Source organism: Gossypium arboreum, chromosome 1 (genome assembly GCF_025698485.1).
Source record: "Gossypium arboreum isolate Shixiya-1 chromosome 1, ASM2569848v2, whole genome shotgun sequence".
NCBI lineage: Eukaryota > Viridiplantae > Streptophyta > Magnoliopsida > Malvales > Malvaceae > Gossypium > Gossypium arboreum.
Genome location: NC_069070.1, coordinates 111,510,415 through 111,522,413, shown reverse-complemented (window position 1 = coordinate 111,522,413; position 11,999 = coordinate 111,510,415). Strand labels below are relative to the sequence as shown.

Genomic DNA, 11,999 nt, shown 5'->3' with positions numbered 1-11,999 from the left:
CATTTAGCTTATTTAATACTCACATTATCAAATTAATCCTTAACTCAAATTTTGGCAAAATTACAATTTTACCCCTAAACTTTTGCATATTTACATTTTTGCCCCTAGGCTCTGGATTAAACTTTATTCCTTATTCTTATGTTTTACAACATGCTGATCACTTTTCTCTTCTATGGCAACATCAAATTCTCACTCTAACATGTACTTGTGACTATTAGGTATTTTTACCGATTAAGCCCTTTTACTCGTTTTTGCTTAAAATCGAGTAGTACAAGTTGTCTAACATAATTTAAAACTTCATATTCTATCATAAAACATCAAAATACACAAATTTCACCTATGGGTATTTTTCAAAATATAAACCCTAGGTTAAATTATTGCTAACATAAGCTTTATCGAGTTAGGGATCTCAAAAACGTAAAATCATTAAAAGCGGGCTTGGAATCACTTACTATGGAGCTTGGAAGCTTGAAACAAACCCTAGCTATGGAGAACCCTTGAAATTTCGGCATAATGAAGAAGATGGACAAAATTGGCTTTTAATTTTGTTTTTAATTCATTTTAATAACTAAATGACCAAAATACCCTTACTACTAAACTTTCCAAAAATTCCTTCCATGTCCTAATTTTGTCCATGAACTTAAAATTGGTAAAATTGCTATTTAAGACCTCCTCATTAATATTCCAAAACAATTTCATACTAAAAACTTCTAGAATGCAAGTTTTGCAACTTATTCGATTTAGTCCCTACTTTCAATTTAAGCACTTTAGGCATAGAATTTCATCACGAAATTTTCACACAATCATGCAATCATATCATAAACATCAAAATCATTATAAAATAATTATTTCTATCTCGGATTTGTGGTCACGAAACCACTATTCCGATTAAGCCCTAATTTAGGATATTACATCACTTGTGTTCAAAATCACGTATCGAATTCAACACATTAGTTAGTACTCTCTTTAGCCGAATTTTCAAGCCAAGAATAGGCATCAATATGCTTGCCTCTAACCGAATGCATGCACACCAATTTCCCCTCATGTGGCCGAATATACATGTCCAATTTGAGGCCAATTATACACTTAATACCACACAAAAACAGCATACATTTTACTACTAACGCATTACATGTCGTAACTCATTGCACATCTCTCATTTACTTCATAATCGAGACATCATCACAAGCAAATATACACCTTGAAATAGCATATATGTCATACCAATACATCGTAATGCGAACATATATACATATATATATGCTAGAGCCAATTCTCAAGTGGCTTATATCCAAATATATACACATATCCAAAGCTTAAATCTTACTTACCATGCAACATGCATGAATCATACTTATGGATATAACATGGCGAATACCACAACACCATACCATTTCAATTTGGTCATGGTTAAACAAAGAACTTAGTATCTCATTCAAAAAAAATGCTAAAAAAATCTAAGAATCCTCAATCCACCATCACATGTATCATTATCAAGCTTGATATTTAGCATGCAATGGCATTAACACCATATTCACTTTGGCGAATTTCATTCCCATGACATAACAAAGATTTGAACCATGGGCTAACAAGAACATCAAGCTAGCAATTAAAACATGCATGAATCTCATGGCACAACCTCAAACATACCTTAATCTTGATGCAAGTATAGCCAACCTCTTCCTAATCCTCTTCCAAACCAAGTATGAAGCAAAACTCCTTCCTTATCCTTAGTATTTTCAGCCAAAAGAGAGTGAAAATAGATGAACAAATTTTTTCTTTCTTTCTTTAGGACATTCGCCAAGAGCTATGGAGAAAGATGGACACTTTTTTTGTTTCTCATCCTACTAACATTAATTTTTTATTCCATACTCCTTATTTTATTCATTCCAACATAACCCACTTACCAAACATGTTTCATGACATGATTTTTGCCCATAATTCCTTGTCATGGCCGGCCACTAGCTATTGGGGGGGGAATTTGACATGCAAGTCCATTGTTTTGCATGCATGCTTTAATTAGTCATCACACATTTCCCCATCATACTTTCAAAGTTTACTACTAGGTCCTTTCTAGTGAAATTCACATTTATAACTCTAAATTAAAGCATAAAAAATGTCACACATGAGTTAACACACATTATAGGCAATAAAATAAATATTAAATTATTTTTATGCCTCGGTTTTGTGGTCCTGAAACCACATTTCGACTAGGGTCGTTTTAAGGCTGTCACACTATTAGTCCTTCAACTTTTCATATTTACACTTTAATCCTTCAAATTTTGAGTATTTACTCTTGGTCCACAAAACTTTTCTCACTTTTACAATTTAATCCTTTCTTGAATCAATATGTCATAATATACTTCCCAATATTGACATAACTCAAAATTTCCCTTTTTGTCACTTTATTTCCTTATTTTACTATATCACGGATAATATTTTACTATAAAAATTTTCGGGGTATTACACAAAATAAGCATTAAAAATGGTTCGAGACTAAACCGATAACTCAGGAAAGTTCTAAGAAAACATGCAAAATTTTCAAGGTGTAGGGGTCACACGCCCGTGTGCCATAATCGTATCTCTCACACGGTCAGGAGACACGCCCGTGTCTCAGGCCGTGTGGACATTTGAAATGGGTTCATATGGCCGTGTTCCAGCCCATGTCCTACCCCGTGTAATTCTTTGACTTGGCTCACACGGCCAAACCACACGCCTGTGTGCTAGGCCGTGTAAAGCTTCGAAATTGATTTTTGAATAGTATCAGGGGATACACGGCAGTGTACCCTAGTCATGTGTCACACTCGGCTTAGACACGCCCATGTGGACAAAAATAGGCTATGTTTCAAGCCACATTTCTCACTCAAACATGCATCAACCTAAGCATTCCAAATAGCATATAACCATATCATCAATAGGCATTCAAGCTAATCTCAACCAAGCCTAAATCATGCTATTCCAATACTAACAACTAACTTGCTTATAATATCATGTTTTGCCAATTCAAATCATACCAATTTCACATTCACAAAACATCTATATACATTATCTCAACTAGGCATTACCTTGCCTAGATCCACAAGCATACATATCAATTTCCAACCATTATCAACTTTAAATGCTAAACTTCAACAAGCCATTCACAAGCAATTATAAACCACATCATCAAAGAACATTAACACATAAATATACACACACACTAAGATAAGCCAAATCACATGGCTATTCACAACTAAAATACATATCATTTACAAGCCAAATCAAATGGCTAAAATCCATCATTAACAAAACATGTAGGCTATCACTAGCCAAAACGACCTATACATGCCATCATAATCGAAAGTATAAAACCATGAGTACCAAAACAGCCGATAGATAGTGCGATGATGTCTCCGACACCTTTCAACCCGAACAAGCCTCCGACATCTAGATACACAAAGAACTTAAAACAAAGTAAACATAAAATGCTTAGTAAGTTCGTAATTCAAAGAAATAAAGCTTATAACTTCAATTTATAAGCATAAATCATTTAAGTCACTCCAACATATCTTGGCCTTAGCTTAACAACATTAGCTTTTAAATTTTAAACATCACATGAACTAGCAAATTATTATAAAACATTACAACATAAGTTTACATTACTTATGTGCATTCATATATCAAGCATATGACTAAATATTTTTTAATCATCCAAAAACTCATACTTTTCCATGCTCTCAATAGTAATTCTAATTGAAGAATTTGCTAATCTTTACCTTTTTCTCATATTCATTGAACCACAATTTAAGTAAGTAAAATGAAGCATATCACAACTCAATTTGGCCCAAAAGCCTAACACAAAATCATCAACCAATTTTACCATGTATCTATACGTCATAAATATATACTATTAATCATAAGTTTAACATATATTTATTCCTACAATGATCATGAACTTTTGATATCATGGATTCAATATTCAATTAAATTTCCCTACATACCTATACCAATATGTGACTATCTCTCACCATTTCATATCTTCGATATAACCGTTGAATTATTTAAATATCGATGAATACACTTACCTCGTCTTTCCAAATTTGAGAACGGATTATGAATACATCATTTTCTTGACGCCATAGTCCAACTATGGTTTTACACATATAATGCCATGGTCTTACATTCATAATGCCATAACCCGGTTATGGTCTTATCATTAGAATGCCATAGCCCAGCTATGGTTTTACATACTAATATTACCATGGTCCAACCATGGTCTTATCCGTCAATTCATCAATTTCATAAAACGATTGTATTTAATCCTGCAATATACTCGTTTACACATTTAATTCCAATCTCTCTTAATATGAAATTCTAACTTAACCAATTAAGATTTCATTTCTCTCAATAATTCTAGTAACTTTATCATGAGATACATTAACGATGTGGCACCCAGTGCCTAGCGGTAAACAACAGAAAAGGGTTGCGCCCAGCGCTAGTCGGATGAACCGACAGTAATGAATGTGAGCCTAGCTCTGGTAGGATAAACCAACAAAATTTTGCACCCAGTGCTAGTCGGATGAACCGACGATATTAATTGTAAGCCTAGTTCTAGTTGGATGAACCAACGGTGATTGTGCCCAGCGCTAGTCGGATAAACTGACGGTTGTGTGCACAGCAGTAGTCAGTCAAGCTGACAAAGATTGCGCCCAGCACTAGTCGAATGTATCAACAATTGTATGATTATTTACTTCCATAAATTCTTTATTTATTTTCTTATCATTAATTCCATAATGTGCTTACATTTTATATCAAGAGCTAATTTAGCATTAATCAATTTATAATAATAATTATAATAAAATTTAGTTCGAGTCCACGAACTTACCTATTAACGATATGAATTTAATCAACCGATCAATCTACCACTTTAGCTTTTCCTTGATCTAATCCCGAACGTGGCTTTTCTTAATCTAAATCATCAATTTTAACTAATTCAATGCGTATTCTAATCAATTCAACCCAATTCCATATTATGGAAAAATTACTATTTTGCCTCTATACTTTTGACCTTTTTACAATTTAGTCCCTAAGCTCGTAAAATGAAATTCATGACATTTTCTCCCTATACAAGCCTAGTCGAACTTTATATAAGCCTATAGTAGCTCATACATTTCACAATTTCACACACTTAACTCATAAATTTCACATTTCACAAATTAGTCCCTGTTTTTCATTTTCATCAAAAGTCCCTTCACAAAAATTGTTCAACACACAACAAGGTTTCATTTTCTTCCATTAAACTTCAAAAACAGAAATATACTCTCATGGAAAAACTCTAGATTTCCAGCCTATTGCAAATTAGTTCCCTATTTAGCTAGATCAAGTTATAAGGGTTCCAAAAACATAAAAATCAACAAAAACAAACACAAATTTCACTTACATGAAAAGGATTTAAGTTGCTGAAAATTTGAGCTTCAAAACCCTATTTTATCTTGTTTTTTTCGGTGGAGAAGATGAACAAAGAAATAAAAAATGATATTTTTATTCTTTTTGTTTATTTTATCACATAATAACCTAATACCAACCTAACCCATCCAACATCATAATTACACTCCATGTACATCCACTATCTCTTTTAATGGTCTAATTACTCAATAAGGACCTCCAAATTAAAGTTCTATAGCTATTTAACACCTTTAGCTAATAGAACACAACTTTCACACTTAGCGGTTTAGTCTTTTTTCATAAATTAAGCATTCAAACGGTAAAATTTCTTAACAAAATTTTTACACAATTATATTATCATGCTGTAGACCTCAAAATAATATTAAAATAATTTTTTTGACATCGGATTTGTGGTCCCAAAACCACTGTTTCGATTTTACCAAAAACAGGCTGTTACAATTTTATAAATTTGAACTTGTTGGAAATGGTGTTTTATCTTATGGTCTTTATTATCTTAATTTGCAAAATAATGCCACTCATAATGTTATGCACGTTCAACCTGGTACTAAATATTATGTTATAAATTAATATTCCTCTATATTATGGCACTAGAGATTAGGACACATCTCCATTGAAATGATTACGAGATTTGTAAATGATGGAGTACTCAATGCTTTAGATTTTATTAATTTCAATAGTTGTATAGACTGCATTAAGGGCAAGCATACTAACAAGTCAAAGAAAGATGCCAGGAGGAATTCGGCCATATTGGAAATCATCCATTCTGATATATGTTGCTTAGATATGGATGTGCAAGGTTAGAAATACGTCATTACTTTCATAGACGATTACTCATAATACATGCACCATTACATGTTTCATCAAAAGAGCAAAGCATTAGAAGCCTTTAAAGTTTTCAAGGCTAAAGTAGAGAAACAATGCAGTAAGCAAATCAAGATTGTGAGAACCGATAGAGGTGGTGAGTATTATGGTAGATACACTGAGGATGGACAAAAATCTGGTCCATTTGTGAAGTTTCTTCAAGATAACGGTATAGTTGGCCAATACACTATGTTAGGCTAACCTGATCAGAATGGTGTTCTGGAAAGAAGAAACCAAACTTTAATAGACATGGGGCGAAGTATGCTTAGTAACTGTAACACCCCAAAACCCAGCCTAGAAGTTTAGGCCAAATTTTGGAAGTTACATTGATCATCGAAGTGATCATGGGAAATTTTAGTTTAACAAATTGAAAACATTACAGTATTTAAGTGCCGTAAAAACTCTCAGATATAACGTCCTGTTATTACAAAAATTTCAGTCCAAAGAAAACCATTTTCAAAAACCCAAATTAAAATTGTACCACAGTTTAGACTCTTATCTTGACTATCCGAGAACTCCGGCATGCTGAGTCAAAGCTATAGAAAACGAAAGTGTACCTAAAAGGGGAAACATTGAGGGGGTGAGCTACACAAGCTCAATGTGAGTTTGACACGTGACTAAAAATAGAATTACAAATATCAATTTGATAGCGAAACATACTTATAGATATACACAGAATTAGAAAGTGAACTTCGAACCAATGTCCCAACAAAATGTAACAATTTAAGCACACCATGTCACACACAGACAATCAGTCATAAATGTTTGATACGCATGATATTCGTGACACGTTTTAAATATTTATAATAATCCGTTCTTGAAACTAACTATTATCACGATGAAGGCAAGTGTACCTATCGAATAGTAGTATAGCTTTAGCAAGACCGGATTGTCGAACCCAAAGGAACTAAAAGTACTAGTAATGACTGTCGTTTTATTATCTAGCCTAAGAATAATGGGGTTTGTTTTAATTGACTAATTAACTAAACTAAGAATTCACAGAAAATAGAATTGGGGAATTACTTTTGGAAAAAAGGATTGAATTAAGACAATACCTAAGGAAAAATCCATCTAGACTTCACTTGTTATTTGACTCTGAATCGAACGATTTATTCATTTGACTTGATCCGTAGAAATCCCTAAGTTATATTATTATCTCTCTCGAGACTAACAATGTCTAACCCTAGGTTGAATAATTGAAATTTCTTTCTAATTAACTCCCTAGGGTTGCATGAACTCGATCTATGGATCCCCTTATTAGGTTTCACTCTAATCCGGTAAAATCTTGTCACCCTATCTCTAGGCGCGCAATCAACTCCGCTTAATATGACAAATGTACTCTTAGACAGGGTCTATTTCTCCTCTAAATAAGAGCTTAACTTGAATCAATATCCTGTAATATCAAAACAAGAATGAAGAACACATAATTAAGAACAAGTCAAATATTTATCATACAATTCAGATAATAATAACAAGATCTGTCTTAGGTTTCATTCCCCTTAGGTATTTAAGGGTTTTAGTTCATAACTAAAAAGATAAACATCTCAAAAGAATAATGAATACAAAACATAAAGAAAAATCCAAAACTCCTGAAGGGAAATTGAGAGGAGATCTTCAGTCTTGATGGTGAATCAGGCTTTTGAGATGGATCAATCGGCTTTCCTGGAGCAGTTCGCTGCTTCCTACTCTGTGTGTCCCATTTTTCACCTCCTCTAGGGTGTATTTATAGGCTTTAGAATGCCTAAGAACCCTCAAAATTAGCCTTTTTCGAATTGGACTCAACTTAGGCTCGACAGGGGCACGCCCATGTGCGATTACTTCAGGTCATGGTCAAGCCTGTTAAATAGGCACGGACGTGTGGTCCACCCGTGTGAGTCGTGCTTCGATTCTGTCAAATTGACACGGCCGAGTGGTCTACCCTTGTGAGGAAGTCTAGGCCGTGTTGATTTTGTACGTTAGCCTATTTTCTCTGTTTTTGGCCCGTTTCTCGTTTCTTTCACTCTCCTACGCTCACCTAAGTATAAAACATGTAATTAAGACATTACGAGCATCAAATTCACCAAAATCTAAGGAAAAATTTATAAACCGTAAATTATACATATTTTTACCCCATATTTAATGCATTTTATGGATGATTTTCCATTAGAATTGGTGAATTCGATGCTCCTAATGCTTTAATTTCATGTTTTATACTTAGGAGAGCATAGGAGAACGAAAGGAACGAGAAACGGGCTAAAAACGGAAAAAATCGGCCAAAGTACGAAATCAACACGGCCTGGACCTCTTCACACGGGCAGACCTCTTCACCTAAGGGGAATGAAACCTAAAATGAATCTTGTTATTATTTTCTGAATCGTATGATAAATATTTAACTTGTTCTTAATTATGTGTTCTTAATTCTTGTTTTGATATCTCAGGATACTGATTCAAGATGAGAAATAGACCCTATCTAAGAGTACATTTGCCATAATTAAGCAGAGTTGATTGCGCGCCTAGAAATAGGGTGACAAGATTTTGCCGAATTAGGGTGAAACCTAATAAGGGGATCCATAGATCGAGTTAATGCAACCCTAGAGTGTTAATTAGAGAAAACTCTCAGTTATTCAATCTAGGGATTAGACGTTATTAGTCTTGAATAGGGATAATAACATAACTTAGGGATCTCTGTGGAACAAGTTGAATGAATAAATGGTCCGGTTCGGAGCCAGAAATCAATCATACAATTCGATAAAATCAAAGAGAAATAAAGCATAGTTTACGATACACGGAGAACGAGCGAGAAGACGATACTCAAACCCCAACCGAAGAGATGGCCGAAAACCCAGGCAATCAGCTACCTCCTGCAATTGTAGCTAATCAAAATCCTGCTCCACGTAGTATGTATGACTATGCTAAACCTTCTTTAACAGGAACTAAGTCTAGTATAGTTAGACCTGCTATTGCTGCGAATAATTTTGAACTAAATCCTAACACAATTCAGATGATACAGCAGTTTGTTCAGCTTGATGGTTTGCAGGATGAAGATCCCAACGCTCACTTAGCAAATTTCCTGGAATTTTACGATACATTCAAAATCAATGGCGTTTCTGATGATGCCATTCGTCTTTGATTATTTCCCTTTTCACTGTGAAACAAAGCTAAACAGTGGTTGAACTCGTTATCAGGAGGGTCAATCACTACTTGGGAACAAATGACCGAGAAATTTTTACTAAAATATTTTCCGCCGGCTAAAATGGCTAAATTACGTGATGATATCTCTTCTTTCATGCAGATGGATTTAGAAACACTTTACGATGCATGGGAGAGATACAAGGACTTACTGAGAAGGTGCCCTCACCATGGGTTACCTTAATGGCTTCAAGTACAAACATTCCATAATGGTTTGAATCCCTCAACTCGGCAAATGGTTGACGCAGCTGCTGGCGGAACCATCAATAACAAAACACCTGAAGAGGCTTATAAATTCATTGAAGAAATGTCACTGAATAACTATCAGTGGCAAGTCATGAGGACTAAGCCAACAAAAACAATAAGCATTTATAACGTCGATTCGGTTATTATTTGTCAAATCGTAGAACTTTTCAATAAAAGATTGATGGTTTACTTGGTTCTACGCAGGTACATCCAGTAATGAGGTGTGACTCAAGTGGAGGAGGTGTGCAATAGAATATCAACCTTTCAATCCCACAACCGAAGAGGAACAAGTCAACTATATGTGTAACAATAACTTTAGATCTCAAAATAACCCATACAGTAATACTTATAATGCAAGTTAGAGGAACCACCCAAATTTCTCCTGGGGTGGTCAAGGGAATCAAAAGCCACAAAATCCTGAGGGTTTTCAACAACCACTCTATCAACAAGAGAAGAAACTGAACCTTGAGGAGATGCTATCAAAATTCATATCAATGTCAGAAACTCGTTCCAAAATACCGAGACAGCACTTAAAAATCAACAAGCATCAATCCAAAGACTCGAAACTCAGATAGGCCAGCTATCCAAACTAATCTCTGAAAGACCACAAGGTAGCTTGCCAAGCAATACTGAACCTAACCCAAGGGAACAGCTCAACTCCATTAGTACTCAAGATAAAGAAGGATTAATTGAGCCTGAGCCAGAACCGAGGCAAGACAATGTGGTGAGTAAAGATAAAAGTGAGGTAAGTCATAACAAAAACAGTGAATGAAGAATACAAACCTCGTGTTCCATACACTAACGCGACAAGGAAAGACCGTTCAGACAAACAATTCGGTAAATTCTTTAAACTTTTAAAAAAATTACATATTAACTTACCGTTTATTGAAGCTCTGTCGCAGATGCCGAATGCAATGAAATTTCTAAGGGAGCTTTTAGCAAACAAACGTAAGTTGGACAAGGCATCGCATGTGGAACTAAATGCAGTTTGCTCAGCTATTCTACAGAATAAACTACCCCACAAATTGAGAGATCCAGGGAGTTTTACAATTCCTTGCTTAATTGGTAGTTTAGATGTGAATCATGTATTAGCTGATTTAGGGGCTAGTATTAACGTCATGCCGTACAAAATGTTTAAGCAACTAGGTCTTGGGAAACCTAAACAAACTAGGATGAGCATTCAATTGGCAGATAAAACTATAATATTTCCTAGGGGTATTATTGAGATGTACTAGTAAAAGTAGATAAGTTCATATTTCCCGTTGATTTCGTTGTTCTCGACATAGAGGAAGATAATAACATCCCTTTGATTTTAGGGAGGCCCTTTTTAGCAACTGCTAAAACAATTATTGATGTTGGCACAGGTGAGCTTACACTTCGTGTGGGAGACGAAATGATCACCCTTCAAGCTCGTAATTCTGGCATCACATCGGACATTGAAGGTAATAGTTGATAAACCGTAAATTATATATATTTTTACCCCGTGCTTAATGCATTTTATGGATGATTTCTCATTAGAATTAGTGAATTCGATGCTCCTAATGCTTTAATTTCATGTTTTATACTCAGGAGAGCATAGGAGAGCGAAAGGAATGAGAAACGGGCCAAAAACACAGAAAATGGGCCAAAGTACAAAATCAACACGGCCTGAACCTCCTCACACGGGCAGACCACACGGCCGTGTCAATCTGGCAGAATTGGAGCACGACTCACACGGGTATAGCACACTCCCGTGCCATTCTAACAGGCTCGAACACAGCCTGAAGTAATCGAACATGGACGTGTCACACGGGCGTGTCCCTGCCCAGCCCAAGTTGAGTCCAATTCAGAAAAGACCAATTTTGAGGGTTTCTAGGCATTCAAAAGCCTATAAATACACGCTAGAGAAGGAGAAAAGGGGAGACGGAGAAGAGGGGTAAGGAATTACTCTAAGGAAATCGATTGATCCATCTCAGAAGCCAGATTCATCATCAAGACTAAAGATCTCACCTCAATTCCCCCTCAGGAGTTTTAGGTTTTCTTCATGTTTTGTATTCTTTATTCTTCTATAATGTTTTATTATTTAGTTATGAACTAAATTCCCCAAATACCTAAGGGGAATGAAACCTAAGATGGCCCTTGTTATTATTTTCTGAATCGTATGATAAATATTTAACTTGTTCTTAATTATGTGTTCTGAATTCTTGTTTTGATATCTCAGGATACTAATTCAAGACATGCTCTTAGTCAGAGGAGGAATAAACCCTATCTAAGAGTACATCTACCATAATTAAGCGGAG

The 11,999-nt window shown here is 35.1% G+C and overlaps 1 non-coding gene across 1 annotated transcript; it reads right to left on the bottom strand.

Annotated features, from left to right (window-relative positions):
- Positions 1-9,544: 9,544 nt before the first annotated feature.
- LOC128282304 (small nucleolar RNA R71) lies at positions 9,545-9,651 on the bottom strand. Its single transcript, XR_008272531.1, has one exon. It is a non-coding gene; the product is annotated as a small nucleolar RNA R71 (small nucleolar RNA).
- Positions 9,652-11,999: the final 2,348 nt, after the last annotated feature.